Source organism: Anoplophora glabripennis, unplaced genomic scaffold, assembly GCF_000390285.2.
Source record: "Anoplophora glabripennis isolate ALB-LARVAE unplaced genomic scaffold, Agla_2.0 scaffold376, whole genome shotgun sequence".
NCBI classification, from domain to species: domain Eukaryota; kingdom Metazoa; phylum Arthropoda; class Insecta; order Coleoptera; family Cerambycidae; genus Anoplophora; species Anoplophora glabripennis.
This window is the reverse complement of record NW_019416547.1, coordinates 447,402-464,085: the sequence shown is the minus strand read 5'-3', so window position 1 is coordinate 464,085 and position 16,684 is coordinate 447,402.

The window sequence follows — 16,684 nt, the reverse complement described above, 5'->3', positions numbered from 1 at the left end:
TTTTACGAGGTACGTCCAGAAAGTAAGTTCCGTTTGGTAATAAAATTAAATTGTGTACAGATACAGAAAAATTATTTATTGCACAAAATTCTACAACTCTTAAACTACTTTTCCACATAACTGCCGAAATTTTGCAGGCATTTGTCATAGCGTGGCACAAGTTTTTGTATACCTTCTTCATAGAAGTTTGCCGCCTGTGTCTTCAACCAGTTGTAAGTTCCGCTGCAGCGCTGCGATCGCAGTTCCGCATATGCGCGGTAGACGCTCTGTATCAAGGAGAAGAAACGTGCGCCATTTGGAGATCGCTGTCAGCCACGTACGCTTTGTTGTGCATGTTTACAATGTCGGTGTTGATTGAAAATCCCGCCGCTTGTGAAATCAGATCTGTGATTCGTTTTCTGAATGCTAGGAAAGTGAAACCAATTGAAATTTATCGGCAAATTTGCGAAGTTTATGGACAAAATGCGATGAGTGATTCAATGGTGAGAAGATGGGTCCGACAGTTCAATGAAGGACGTAGTGAAGTGCACGATGAAGAACGAAGTGGGCGTCCATCTTTGGTTACAGAAGAACTGGTTCACGCGATTGATGACAAGATCCGGAAAAACCGCAGGTTTACAATTAGTGCTCTCGCTATGGAATTTCCCCAAATCTCACGATCACTAATTCATGAAATTGTTACCGAAAAACTGAAATTTCGTAAACTTTGCCGACGTTGGGTACCAAAGATTCTTACTGAGCAACACAAAACAAAACGGATGGGTAGTGCACATCAGTTTTTGACCCGTTATGATGAAGGCGGCGAAGAATTTCTGACACAGATAGTCACAGGAGATGAAACTTGGGTTTCTTACGACACCCCTGAAAGTAAGCGGCAATCAATGGAATGGAGGCACACTTCATCCCCAGCAAAGGTTAAGCCGAAACAAATCTTGACACCTCGGAAAATGATGTGCACAGTGTTCTGGGACTGGAAAGGCATCTTACTCATTGATTTCTTACCGCGTGGTCAAACAATCAAAGCAGATGCTTACTTCGTGATACTTAGGAAATTGCGCCGCGCAATACAGAATAAGCGCCGAGGATTGCTGTCAAAAGGTGTTGTTTTTCTTCACGACAACGCACGACCACACACTGCAAATGTCACGAAAAACCTCCTACAGGGATTTGGCTGGGACGTGTTTGACCATCTTCCATACAACCCTGACCTCGCTCCTAGCGACATTCATCTGTTCTTACATCTCAAGTCTTTCCTTGGCGGCCAACACTTCAACAATGACGAACAGCTGAAAGAAAATGTTTCCAACTGGTTGAAGACACAGGCGGCAAACTTCTATGAAGAAGGTATACAAAAACTTGTGCTATGCTATGACAAATGCCTGCAAAATTTCGGCAGTTATGTGGAAAAGTAGTTTAAAAGTTGTAGAATTTTGTGCAATAAATAATTTTTCTGTATCTGTATACAATTTAATTTTATTATCAAACGGAACTTACTTTCTGGACGTACCTCGTAGCTGTGGCGTCGAATGGTTTAATTTCTTTCTGCTTTGTACTTTAACTATGTTGTACAGGATGCCCCGAAAATAATGTATCCAAATTCCGCATTGCTGCACTGCACTGCTAGGCCATTTGTTGACTGAATTTATGGCCAGGTCGTCCAGTGCGGCTGTGTTTGTGCCGCTTTTGCCTACGCGCTCATTCTTCAACTGGGCGACCAGACCTGTATGTGGATATGGCTAAGTAAATATGGGAACAAGTTTTTCAAATATTTCAATGCCGAGTTGCTGCGTCAGCGACCGAACCTGGTATAGTGCTTTCGAAGTCAGTTGAACATGAATAAAAAAACCGAGCAATCAAATTTAATGAGTTTCATGGGCGTCCCTAAAAAAGTAGTTCTGTTAAAGGTAGAAAATTATAATAATATGTATATAATGTGTAGAAAATTTCTATTATATGTTCATTTGACCAACAACATGTTTTAATTATTTATGTCCTCAAACGATTTTATTATATTGAGGGTAAATTTCGTTTTGTTTCATTTCAAAAGGTCTCCAAAATTTTTCCCTCTAGCAATTTGTAATATGAATGATTAATAGAAGGGTGCCTATAATAAATTAAAATTATCTGAATCACACCAAATTCCGCATTCCCGCACTGCACTGCTGGGCGACTAGTCGACAACTGAATTTTGACATTGCTCTTTGCCCGCACGTTCATTCTTCAACTGAGCGTATACATTTCTACCACCTGCACTTTTCGTTCGACCAGATATGTATATGGGTATGGCTAAATAAATATGGGAACAAGTTTTTCAAATATTTCAATGCAGAATTGCTGCTTAGCGACCGACCTGGTACATTCCTTGAGATATTGGTTCTTCAATTGACTTCGGAAAAACTACACATGCTGCCAACTTCTTGATTTTTAAATTGAGATTGGAAAGACTATAGCATGCTTTGTACTAATTGCAAGTAAAGCTCATATTTGCTGCACTGTATTAAATTTGATGGGTAATCAACAAAGCTTAGCAAAGTCTGTAGGATTACATTTCAGCAGAATACTACTAAATTATCAAAGTTTTCAGTATAATATATATCGGCTTTCTAATTTACCCTCATTCGGTGCCTTTTATTAGCAAAGCCTCATGTAATAAAATATCCTCGGGTCCGAGTTCTCCACCGCATTGTCCTCTGCAAACGCATATTTGTTACGAATAGTCTGATAGTTTCGACGTTACAAGCTACAAGTAACAAATTGCGAACGACGTTTCTATAACCATTGTGCTCCGCTTTCCTGAAAGCAAACAGGGTAGTTATTTGTTTCTTTGATAGAGAAAAACATTAGTTCAATGTTAATAATTTGATTTTGAACACAATTTAATAGGAACTATCATGGCTTTTTTAAATAATTTGATGTTTCCTTAAGACAACGCAGTTAAAAGTTCAGCAGAAATCTTGTTGGGTAAATGATATTCAGTTTTTATTAAGTTTATAAGCAATCTCTATAACATCTACTAGATATTATATACAGGGTGGTCCAATTTCCGATGCGGAAACTTCAGGGACCGATAAAGATTCAAAAAATAATATGAATTTGCTATATAAACTACATACAAGGTGTTAACGAAAAAAGTACTCAAAATTGAAGAGTATGTAAAACATGTCGAAATATGATGAAAAACTTAGTATTGTTTTTGTTAGTGGCGGCCCCTGAGAGAGATGCAGCCCCTTAAAGGGGTAACTCAGGAAACCATTTTTATTGCATAACTTCAAAACGGTTTAATATTAAATCGCGAAATTTTGGGGTTGCATTACTATTTATATGCTTAATAATCTGTACAATATACAAATCAATATTTGCTACAGGGGCGTAAGAAAATGCGGGACCATGGTGCAACTTTTACAATTTTTTTTTCTGTACGCAATTTTTTCTATTTCCTGAACCGAAATTACGAAAATTTATCATATTTTGCATAAAAAACGTACCCTTGTTAGGTTTTAATAGCATGAGCCGTTTTCTAGTAAAATCCATTTCAATAATTCATTAAACAGGGTTCCCACTAAACTGGAAAACCTGGAAAACATGGAAAAGTCAGGGAATTTGGGGTTATAAGAAAAAAGTCATGGAATGTCAGGGATTCTATCTAAGTTTACTAAAAAGTCAGGAAATTAACTGAAAAGTTATGGAATTCGCTTGATATCAAAAAAAAAAATCATAAAATCATAATAAAATTTTGAACGTGCTCTTGTCGACAAGCATGTACAGAACGCACTCCCAAATAGTAAAAATTAGTGGTTTGGTAAAGCTGACATTTCAATCTCACTTCTTTCGTATAGAAATGTATAAGACTATCTTTCTCTAATACAGAACTACAAATACTACAATAGAGATGAATCAGTATGGAGTATGATTATGACGTATTATTTGTTTTGTGGTTAGGCCATATATCCAAACGAGATGGACAGAAAATTCAAAAGCTGCTAATAGAGCATTGCAACTATTCGGTAACATAAAGAAATATGTGGAAGATCCAAGTAAAATTACCAGCCACAGTTTCTGTAAAAAGTGTTTTAAATGGCGTAAAAGATGAGGTAATGCCTGCAAAATTATCTTTTTTTTTGTATAATAGCAACGACTTTAGAGCCATTTTTTAAAAAAAATCCGTCTGATACAACCCTTGCTCCATTTTTATATACAGAAATTCAACTTTTATTAAGAAGTTTATTAGAAAAATTCATAAAAAAAGAAAAAAATTCAAGAGATGTTAAAAAGTTGTTAAATTTAGATTTTAAAAAAGAAGAAGTACTATTACCTTTAAATCAAATAGATTAAAAAACATTGCAGAATCTAAAAAGAAAGTTTTTTATAAAGACTGTAGAATATTTCTTATTGCTTGTGTTAGTAAAATTTTGTTTAGATCAAATTTAAAATATGACATTGTTAAAGGAATTTCATGTTTATATAGATCCCTCACTAATTTCAAACTTTCCAGAAGAAGCGGAACGAAGAATGAATTTAACTTTAGAGATCCTTTTTGAAAAAGATCTTATCAATTCAGNTGTCAAGTATATGTCAATTACTGATTAGATTACCTACTCAATATTCCAATCTAATAAATTTGAATTTAGATATTGTAATAAACATAAAATAAACTAAATTATTATAGGGCTACTAGTTTAAATACAGAGAAATCCGCGCGGAACGAATTCGAAAACGGTAACATAAATAAGCTCCGTGCGGTTTCCGTCGTGTCAGAATTAGCCCATAATGCAATATCTTCAACGGTGAAACTACATTTATAATAAAAATTTTGTTTCATGGCTCTTTTTTGGTATTTTTTGATGTTCACATAAAAATAATAATAGTAATAACATTCTATTATTTGTTACTGTTTACTACAAAACTATCTACTTAACTGTGATATTAAACTCTGATTTAGTAACATACTATCAAAATCTAACAAGAATACCTTTTTTATGCAAAATATGATAAATTTTCATATTTTCGGTTCAGGAAGTAGAAAAAATTTCAATTCAATGAAATTTTGTAGACGTTAACTACATCGAGGGAGCACGTTTAGCAATGAAAACATTATTTTTAGTTTTGCCAGTGGCGTCCGTACTAGCACTTTACTTGATATTTCTAAGGAAAAAATTGGTACGCCACTGCTTTTTCATAAAATAAAAAACAGGTCTAGATTCTTCATTCAATTTGGAAGAAAAAAACTCTCTCTCGATTTTTCTAAGTACTACTCATCGTTTACGAGTAAAAAATCCAAAACCATTTTAACATGCACAATGTACCTAAATGTAATTTCATTTTTTACATTAATGAAACTGTAAAAGGAAAAACACACTTAATTAGTTTTGTACAACAAAAACAAAATAAAAATGTAAGTTAAAGAAATTGCTCGAAATGTAGTCCTCACATCAATACATTTTTTACATCGTGTAGGTAACTAATGGATTTATTGCAGCAAATACTTCATTTGAATTTTGCCGCATACCATTGCAGGATTGCTGAATCCTTAAAACTTAATTATCTCCTAAGCGTAAACTTTGTCTTTTACAATTCCCCAAACGTAAAACTCCAGTGGATGAAGATCCGGTGACCTAGGTGGTCAGGTCACTGGTCCAATACCACTAACCAGGTCATGATTCATGTCATTCCTCCCTAGCCGGTCAATCCAAAATCCAACGTTGCGGATAATTAGTGTTTAATCATTCTCTTACAACTATTCCAAAATGTGGGGGGCGGGGGGTTCCATCCATTTGTAACCAACTCTCATATCTTAAGTTAACGGGTGTCTTCTCGATGTAGTCCTGCAGGTTATTGATAAGAAATTCAAGAAATAGTTCTGAGTTTAACTTTGGGAATAGAAAATGTAGACCACGAACATTATTATCAAAAACTCCCAACAAAACATTTACGGAAAATTAATTCTGAAATGATCGTGGCCGAATTGTTCCTTGATATACATTGATATTGTGGTAATTCGTTATTCCACGTCTACTAAATGAGGATTCATCCGTCCACAGAATTTTGTGCATAAAAATTGAAATTTTATATACTTGTAGTTGTTGAGCTGCCCTGCGAGAACTTCGGATTGTCATCAAAAGTAAGAAGGATACAATTTCGATTGTTATTACAGTGGTTTCTGTTATGTCCATTATTAACACGCAGGCCAAAATTACGACGAAACTTTTGCTGTGTTCCACTGAAGACACAAGCAATTCTTCTATTTGGTTAACGCCTTCGATATTCACGAACCGTCGCATTTCCATCACAAAATCCGTAATAAAAATGAATAGGTATCTGCGTATTCTTCATTACAAAATAGTATATTAAACAACAAGATTTGAAAACGACTCTTTGCACACGAGCGAGACATATTTAGTGGACCGAGCCGAAGGCGAGGTCCACAAGTCGAGCGAGTGTGCAAAGAGGTTTTCAAACGAGTTTTTTACGATACTTTTTATACGACTGCAAACAGAGACCACAAAAATCAAATTTTAATTTAAATCGTTTTTNTTTATAAATCCTTGTATCCAAACGAGATGGACAGAAAATTCAAAAGCTGCAAATAGCAACTATTTGGTAACATAAAGAAATATGTGGAAGATCCAAAAGTAAAATTACCAGCCACAGTTTCTGTAAAGTGTTTTAAATGGCGTAAAAGATGAGGTAATGCCTGCAAAATTATCTTTTTTTTTGTATAATAGCAACGACTTTAGAGCCATTTTTTAAAAAAAATCCGTCTGATACAACCCTTGCTCCATTTTTATATACAGAAATTCAACTTTTATTAAGAAGTTTATTAGAAAAATTCATTAAAAAAAGAAAAAATTTCAAGAGATGTTAAAAAGTTGTTAAATTTAGATTTTAAAAAAGAAGAAGTACTATTACCTTTAAATCAAATAGATTAAAAAACATTGCAGAATCTAAAAAGAAAGTTTTTTATAAAGACTGTAGAATATTTCTTATTGCTTGTGTTAGTAAAATTTTGTTTAGATCAAATTTAAAATATGACATTGTTAAAGGAATTTCATGTTTATATAGATCCCTCACTAATTTCAAACTTTCCAGAAAAAGCGGAACGAAGAATGAATTTAACTTTAGAGATCCTTTTTAAAAAAGATCTTATCAATTCAGATTTAGCAGATAAATGCAAAATGCAGTTTGGTCGAAGTATAGCTCGGTTTGTAAATGATTTCAAATCTTTTGATTCTTCCCAAAGACTCGACATATTCTATTCAAACTTATACGATAAAAACGAAAATTACTAAGATCTATATAAAATTATTAAAATTATTCTGATATGTTTACATGGCAATGCCATAGTAGAAAGTGGTTTTTCAATAAACAAGGAATTACTAATAGAAAACTTACATAATAACTCACTTGTCGCACAAAGAATTGTTTATGATAGTTTGTTAAAAAAAGGGGGGTCTGAAAATATAGATATTAACAATAAAATGGTGAGTTAATGTCGTTCAGCAAATGGGAATTATAAAGAAGCTTTGGAAAAAAAGACAAGAAACGAAATCAAAATTGGAAGCAGGGGCTCAAAAAAGGAAGTTAATAGCACAAAAAAATATATTAGAGGAGAAGAAAAGAAAAATAGAACAAATATCTATGTTAGAAACGCAAACACTGGAAAAGGACATAGAAAATTTAAAGAGAAAAATAGGTAGTAATATATGAAATCATATTTTTGATATAGCTTAGAAAAGAAATAAATTAATTAAATAAAGTAGAAATTTATGTTGTAAATTTTAAATATATTTGAAAATATAATTAAATGTGTCTTTAATTTATATCCATAAACACACATATACATTTAACAACAACACGCACACACGCACAGATATATATAGAAATCTGTAGGTCATGGAATTCAATGTCATTTTGTTCATGGAAAACCTGGAAAGTCATGGAATTTGGATAACTAGTTTTGGTGGGAACCCTGTTAAAAAATTCCTGCTGAAAACAAATGTATCAAATTGCGCCATGAGAAAATTACTATGTATGACACTTAACAGAGATGTCAAGTATATGTCAATTACTGATTACCTACTCAATATTCCAATCTAATAAATTTGAATTTAGATATTGTAATAAACATAGAATAAACTAAATTATTATAGGGCTACTAGTTTAGATTCAGAGAAATCCGCGCGGATCACCTATCAGTGGCGGGCAGGTGTGAACGAATTCGAAAACGGTAACATAAGAATTAGCCCATAATGCAATATCTTCAACGGTGAAACTACATTTACAATAAAAATTTTATATTTCATGGGAATTTTTTTGGTATTTTTTGATTTTCACATAAAAATAATAATAGTAATAACATTTTATTATTTAAAATTATTTGTTACTGTTTACTACAAAACTATCTACTTAACTGTGATATTAAACCCTGATTTAGTAACAGTAACAACTACAATAACGATAATAATAATACAAAAGGAAAATTAAATAAAAATAGTAATTTTCTCATGGCACAATTTGATACATTTATTTTGCAGTAGAAATTTTTGAGCAAGTAATCAATTATTGAAATGAAATGGATTTTACTAGAAAACGGCTCGTGCTATCAAAATCTAACAAGAATACCTTTTTTATGCAAAATATGATAAATTTTCATTTTTTCGGTTCAGGAAGTAGAAAAAATTTCAATTCAATGAAATTTTGTAGACGTTATGAAAAACATTATTTTTAGGTTTGCCAGTGGCGTCCGTACTAGCACTTTATTTGATATTTCTAAGGGAAAAATTGATACGCCACTGCTTTTTCATAAAATAAAAAACAGGTCTAGATTCTTCATTCAATTTGGAAGAAAAAAACTCTCTTTCGATTTTTCTGTAAGTACTACTCATCGTTTACGAGTAAAAAATTAAAAACCTTTTTAACATGCACAATGAATTTGTAAAAGGAAAAACAGACTTAATTAGTTTTGTACAACAAAAACAAAATAAAAATGTAAGTTAAAGAAATTGCTCGAAATGTAGTCCCCACATCAATACATTTTTTACATCGTGTAGGTAACTAATGGATTTATTGCAGCAAATACTTCATTTGAATTTTGCCGCATACCATTGCAGGATTGCTGAATCCTTAAAACTTAATTATCTCCTAAGCGTAAACTTTGTCTTTTACAATTCCCCAAACGTAAAACTCCAGTGGATGAAGATCCGGTGACCTAGGTGGCCAGGTCACTGGTCCAATACCACTAACCAGGTCATGATTCATGTCATTCCTCCCTAGCCGGTCAATCCAAAATCCAACGTTGCGGATAATTAGTGTTTAATCATTCTCTTACAACTATTCCAAAATGTGGGGGGCGGGGGGTTCCATCCATTTGTAACCAACTCTCATATCTTAAGTTAACGGGTGTCTTCTCGATGTAGTCCTGCAGGTTATTGATAAGAAATTCAAGAAATAGTTCTGAGTTTAACTTTGGGAATAGAAAATGTAGACCACGAACATTATTATCAAAAACTCCCAACAAAACATTTACGGAAAATTAATTCGAATTGTTCCTTGATATACATTGATATTGTGGTAATTCGTTATTCCACGTCTACTAAATGAGGATTCATCCGTCCACAGAATTTTGTGCATAAAAATTGAGATTGTCATCAAAAGTAAGAAGGATACAATTTCGATTGTTATTACAGTGGTTTCTGTTATGTCCATTATTAACACGCAGGCCAAAATTACGACGAAACTTTTGCTGTGTTCCACTGAAGACACAAGCAATTCTTCTATTTGGTTAACGCCTTCGATATTCACGAACCGTCGCATTTCCATCACAAAATCCGTAATAAAAATGAATAGGTATCTGCGTATTCTTCGTTACAAAATAGCATATTAAACAACAAGAGTTGAAAACGACTCTTTGCACACGAGCGAGACATATTAGTGGACCGAGCCGAAGGCGAGGTCCACAAGTCGAGCGAGTGTGCAAAGAGGTTTTCAAACGAGTTTTTTACGATACTTTTTATACGACTGCAAACAGAGACCACAAAAATCAAATTTTAATTTAAATCGTTTTTATTACTAAAATTGCCTACGCATTAACAAAATAAATTAAATACAACTTTTAATTTAACTCGTTTTTATTAAGAAAATTGCTAACGCATTAACAAAAGAAACTAATATTTAATATTTATGGTAACATTTGAACATTCCTTCAAGGTTACGCTGGGAAAAGCAGTATTATTGTGCACCTTGTTTTCGGTGATAGAGAATATTTTTGGTGTCGTGTTTTTAGTGCAGTTTTTCAGCGTGGGGTCGTTGNATGAAAGAGTAAACCCACTGCAAAGATTTACCTCTGACTCCATAGTCTGATAGTCGGCTAAGTAATATTTTATGATTTATGCAGTCGAATGCCCTGCTGAGATCACAGAATATCCCAACAGGACACTCTCCAGCTTCAATGAAATTAATTAAATCATTATATAAAGAAAAAACAGCTGACATTGTTGATTTGTTTTCACGAAAACCAAATTGTTTGTCTGTCAGAATACCAAACCTATCTAAAAAAGTAACAAGACGATGCTGAAAAGCATATTAAAAAATCTTTGAAAAAGATAACGATATGCACACAGGCCTATAGTTTTCCATGGCGTTACGCTCACCTTTCTTATATATTGGGACCACCTTTCCAACTTTTAGTATATTTGGAAAAGTACCCGTAAGAAAAGACAAATTTACTAAGTACGTAAGTGGCTGAATCAAAATATATATTACTCGTTTTAAAAGGAATGTAGGCACCTCATCGGGACCCGAAGATTTTTTGTTTTTCAATTTATTCCTTAATAAATTGTGTAGCTCATCCTCGATATATGGTAACAAGAAGAATGTGGAGTTGACGAATTTATGGGTTCTAGCCGGATCACCAATAGTAACCGTCCTCATTTTATTTAAGATGTCAAACGGTGCATTTATAAAATATTTATTAAATTATCGTAAGCTGTACACGAAAGCATCTCTTGTACTAAACGACTTGAGATGTGCACGATGACAACCGTTAACAGTCTTGTATTATTTCCAAAAATGTTTAATGAACAATTATTTAAAAAAATTAAAGAATGTGGCAAAAAGAAAATAAGATTGTAGTTCTTAACAGAAAAATTTCAAATTGAGCCAAATTTTGAAATGATATTTTTTGAATAGCTAATTTTCCCCTTCGTAAATACAATAAAGAAAGTACTAAGGGGTTGCAATTTTCAACCCCTTTCGAGCGTCGCAGATAATTCAAAATGTCGGTGTGGGAAAGTCTTTAGTAAGATAAAGCAACAACCCAAATTGCATCTTCAGTAGAACTGACTCAAACCGCTTTAAGAACAGATTTTCGGATCCAAGTACTGTGGAGACTTTTGGTCAGTAACACAAAACCAACTACTAATATTTTCATAAAGCTACTTTAAAGCTTAGTATCTTGAAAATAGAAAACGATGGACGTTATGTTTCAATATTTTATTACTTGTAGAAGTTATGGTACGTGATTATGAAACATTCGTAACAAGTTTTATAGATATAATGAAGACTTGTTCCCTGCCTGTCAACTTTTAATGACTCGATTTGAGAATCCCCATCCTAAGCGTGAATTATGCACGTGCCAGTTCAAGAAAATAAGGAATTACTCAACCCTGCATCGAGCAGAAGGGGCAAACAACTTCATAAAATTCGCAATTTAGATTCCCCTAGCAAACCCGAGATAAATCCTTATAATATGTGGAAGGAAGCTGATTTCTTCAAGGATCTGTAAACTCATTGCCGACAGCTTAAGACAAGTCTATTTACTCTTCCTGTGCAAGGATGCATAAAGTTATATTTGAATAAATTCTCCCGGGTATAAGTTTTGCCTCCGTACGTAAGTTTATTTGCTCTTTAGAAGTTTAATAATGGCCCATGCGTTTACATCGTAACAAAGATCTCGTTTCAAGCGGGTTTTATTACATATTAAACTTAAATGTCATTTACAAAAACGGGGGCAAACACTGCTTTGAGGTACTTATATCTCTGTCAGGTTAGGACATTGCTTTACTTAGAAGTAAATTCACATTTGTGTAAAATATATTATTCTTATTAAGTAGCAGTTTGAATTAAAAATTACTTTGAATTAGATAAATAAATCAATAAATAATGAAAATATATCACTGCAACGAGGAACACCAGCGAACCTAGCGGTAAAAACTATAAATAATTTCTAGTATTACATTGACAAATTTTGTCAATTTTCCCGTATGAGTTCGTGCTCCTTGTCTAGTTTCCCTGTATACGACTGTGGAAATGAAAATTTATTTATTTATTTATTTAGAAGTTACAATATCCAACGGGACAAAGTCCCAATTATAGGATAAGGTAGAACAGAAAACCTTAACTAAATTTTAAAAGAAAAAGAGAAACTAACATTAAATATAAAAATATGAATACTACATAACAGAGCAATCAAAATATACAATCCAGACAAAGAACTTAAGGATAAACAATAACAGACAAATAAAACAATTAAGCTAACTAACATATACAAGATAAAGATTACATTTACTAGACAAACAATTTTTTNACCGTGTGCAAAATGTTTAGCACATGGCGTGTGCAAAATACCGTTTTCAGACCGTGTTTTCCGTACGCAAAACCCCCTTTTGCAAGGCAGTCGTATAAAAAAGCATTTTTCAGGATAACACTAATCATAACGATAACACAGTTATTAATTACTTGCTTAATGTTTTACAGAGATCACTTTGATTATTTTCTGAATAGATCTCATACATAGGAATAGTTGGAACGTTATTTCCAATTCAAATCTATTTGAAGTGCAGTTTGCACAAATCCCGTTTTATCTGGGCAGAAACCACTCGCAATAATTCAAGTGTTCTGTTATCTTAAGTCCAAAGTGGAAACTAAGTAAGTAGGAACGATCAGATCGCAATTTATTATATATGAAAGTATACAGATCATCCCGATTGTTAAGTTCCATCAAAATTACTAACGTTTTATTCAAACAAAGTTAAATCTTAATTATAACGCGAAACATTTCAAGGGACAAGATTAACAAGTGTCTCTACGATTAAGTCTGCACGCGGCATACGATCTGTTAGAGCACGTAAAATTACAAGCCTTTGATAATCCGAGGGCTGGTTACAGCCTACAGAATGATCTGCATTAATATTTACCCTGATCAAAGCTTTGAAAATTAGCTCGTGTTCATTCTGTAGTTGGGTACAATCTTGCTCAAAATTGAGACGAAAATGTCATGAATTCGACATATCCCAGGAGTTTGTTTTATTGTCTAATGAGACAAGCCGAGTAGGTACGACATATTGGGCCAATTTTTGGGCCAAATTGAAATAGTTGAAGTTGCAGTTTGACACAAGTATTTGGTTTTTAACAGATACAAAGCGCTTTTTACCTTTGTTCATTTTCAAGACTAATAACATCTTTTATTATTTTATTGCGTAGCATCTAGACACGATGTAGATTTTCTCAAAAGGATACGGTTTTTTTGGTATAGCATAAACCCACATTTTTTCATTAATGAAGTTGTCATTACATTTTTATTTGATTTCAACTAATTCCAATTTAATTTCGATTAGCATAAAGATTTCCAAACAAAATCTAATTTCTTCCGCAGAAGTATTAGAAATTCGCTTCAGAATAACTTAACCATGGATTTAAGTAAAAATAGATTCTCAAAAAGTTAATATTTCCTTTGAACTATGTCTACGTCTTTTGTTTTCAAAGTACAGGCCGTTAATGGCATTTTTTTAATTTTTATATTTCTTAAAGTAATAATAAATAAATAAGAGGCATATTGTACTAAAATTTGATAGATATGTACTTCGAGAGACTTCATCCGATTAATTTTTAAATAAATCAAATTTAAAAAACATTTAAAAAACTATGTTTGTTCAATTAGAACATCATCTTCAGATTCGACTCACTTATTGGCGAAAATTTAAGAGAATGCTTGAAATCTTTCAAATTGTCCTACGAAACGTGATAATGGGATTCGAAATTTTCAATTGGAGTCGTATAAACCAACTGTTTAGTATGTCCCCACAGAATGGAAGCAAGGAGGATTAAATCTGGGGACGGTGAGGTCAATGTCGTGCGCCTCCTCTACTTATCCAGCAATTTGGATATGCAATATTCAAATACTGTTGAGCAACGAAGCTGAAACGGGTTGAAACACCGTTGTTCTTAAACAATATTTGTTGTCTTAAAAGAGATATTATATCTTCAAGCACCGTTGGTAGATATATTTCAAGAAAGCTGCGATAAATTTCTCCAATCAACCTGACCGGATGAAAAAATGAGCTAATCAGAAAGTCTCCTACAGTTCCTATCCACCCATTAAGGGAAAACTGGTGTTGATGACGGCTTTGTGACACCGCATGTAGGTTTTCATAAGTTCATATGTGTAAAGAATATTATATCATATCATTTTTATATCTATTGACACAGAGCCACTCTACGTGGAAAGTCATCATGGAAAAAAGCTTATCTGCGTTGAATATGATACAAATACAAATGACAATTTGTAAGAATCTTTCAAACTGTTGAGTGACTGATATTTAATGTAGGTATAACTAATTTTTCTATGGTTGTTATACAGGTTGTTAACAGGGATTCTTCTGTAACTCTGTAACTGTAGAATTTATAAAAAAAAATGGTTTTAATAAAAGTTGTCTGGAATCAAGTGGACCATGTAAAGAAAACATTGTTAGCTTTACAGGGAGTTCCATTTCGCATGGGCGCTACATAACTTTGTTATTTTCAATAGAACACCCTGTATATTATTACTTTTTTTGAATTCCTTGGTTAATATTAGACTGAGTTTATTAAATGTACATGGCGTTTAATACTTAACCGTTTTCGAGATAGTCAATTGTTTTTGAAAACAATCACGATTTTAGCTCTCTAAATGAAGCTATATAGCGTCTAGCTAGACTGTCAGTGTTAAAAACCTGCAGTTTTGACAGTTCGTTTTGGCATAAATTACTCTATCTTGTCATTTGTGAGCAAAACGTGTACGTTATTCAGATTCGGAAATACTGAGACCTACATTTAAGTAATAATCTTACAAGTTGAAAAACAAATGGAATGACCCATATTATTTGTCATAGGTGAATGCAAAATTGAATACCCTTTCGACTGATACAAGGTTGTTCATACTTATCTCTAACAGTTTTCCAGAAAAAAGAGTTTTTTTAAAGTCCGAAAAAGTAGCTATGTAACACCGTCAAGAAGGCCTTGCAATTGTATTAGTACAACGTCGATACATAGGATTTTACAAAAGCACAACACAGCACATCCTTATCGCATCCAATTACATCAAGAGTTACTAGTAGATTTTCAGCGGAGACTAGAGTTTTGTCAGTGGCCACTTGAGGTGTTAAATCAAAATGATGATTTTTTTAAATGGGTCATGTTCTCCGATGAGGCTACTTTTCATATAAATGGTTTCGTTAATAGTCATAATTGCCATTATTATGACACAGTAAATCCTCACCAATTCCGGACAACTCGTAGCCAACGATGTTCTTTGAACGTGTGGGGAACAATTTTGGGAACCCATGTCATTGGACCATTCTTTTTTGACCAGCATCTAACTGGAGCAGTTTATTTAAACTTTTTTAAAACACACTCTAGAAGATTTGTTAGGCGACATTCATTTAACTACACTTCGAAGAATGTGAATGCAACATGATGGTGCTCCACCTCACAATTTCGCTGCGGTTCTACTGTTTTTACACGAAACTTTTCCCAACTGATGGATTGGGGGCGGGGGATCAGTGAGTTGGCCTTGTAGGTGTCCAGATATGACAAGTTGCGACTTCATTTTATGGGGATTTATAAAAAGCAAAGTTTACATTACACCACCAAAATATATGGCAGCGCATTAAAGTAGCATTTCAAGAAATTACGCCAGACATGCTGACTAGTGTTGAACAATCTTTTACAAACCGAATTCTTTCGTGTATTAATCAAAATGGAAGACACTTTGAACAATTGAAATCAACGGTCTTTTCCTTGTTGTGTTCCGAGTTTCAGTTTGTTTCGTTTTGTGTTTTGTTTTAGTTGTTGTTAATAGTTTATTTTTGTTTGTCAAACCACTTTTTAAACATGCTAGTACACTGTCAGTCCCAGACCTGATAAAATGTGAGAGAAAAGTGGTTTTGCAAGGCCTTCTTGACGCTGTTACATGGCTACTTTTTCGGGTTTTAATAAAAAGGAACCAAATTTTTCTGGAAAACTGTTAAAGATCAGTATGTATAACCTTATATCAGCAGAAAGGACATTCGATTTTACATTCACCATGGCAATTAATATGGGACATTCTATTTGAAAAAAAACAAGTTTTTCGAAGATATTCAAGTTATTACAACGCTTAATGTTACCGGGCAAGTTATTAAAAATCCTTAAGCCAATATGATCAGGTGATTTCGATATAGCAGCATATTTTGTGTAGGGCAGATGGAATCGATCCTTCTGTCTCGTATTTAAGTGATGAATATCACAATTTGTTTTAAACTTTGTTTAATAAAATAATAAAATACTAAAATACTAAAATACTAAATTAATAAAATACTAAACAAAATAATAAAATAATAAAATAAAATAATAAAAATAAAATAATAAAATACTAAAATACTAAAATACTAAA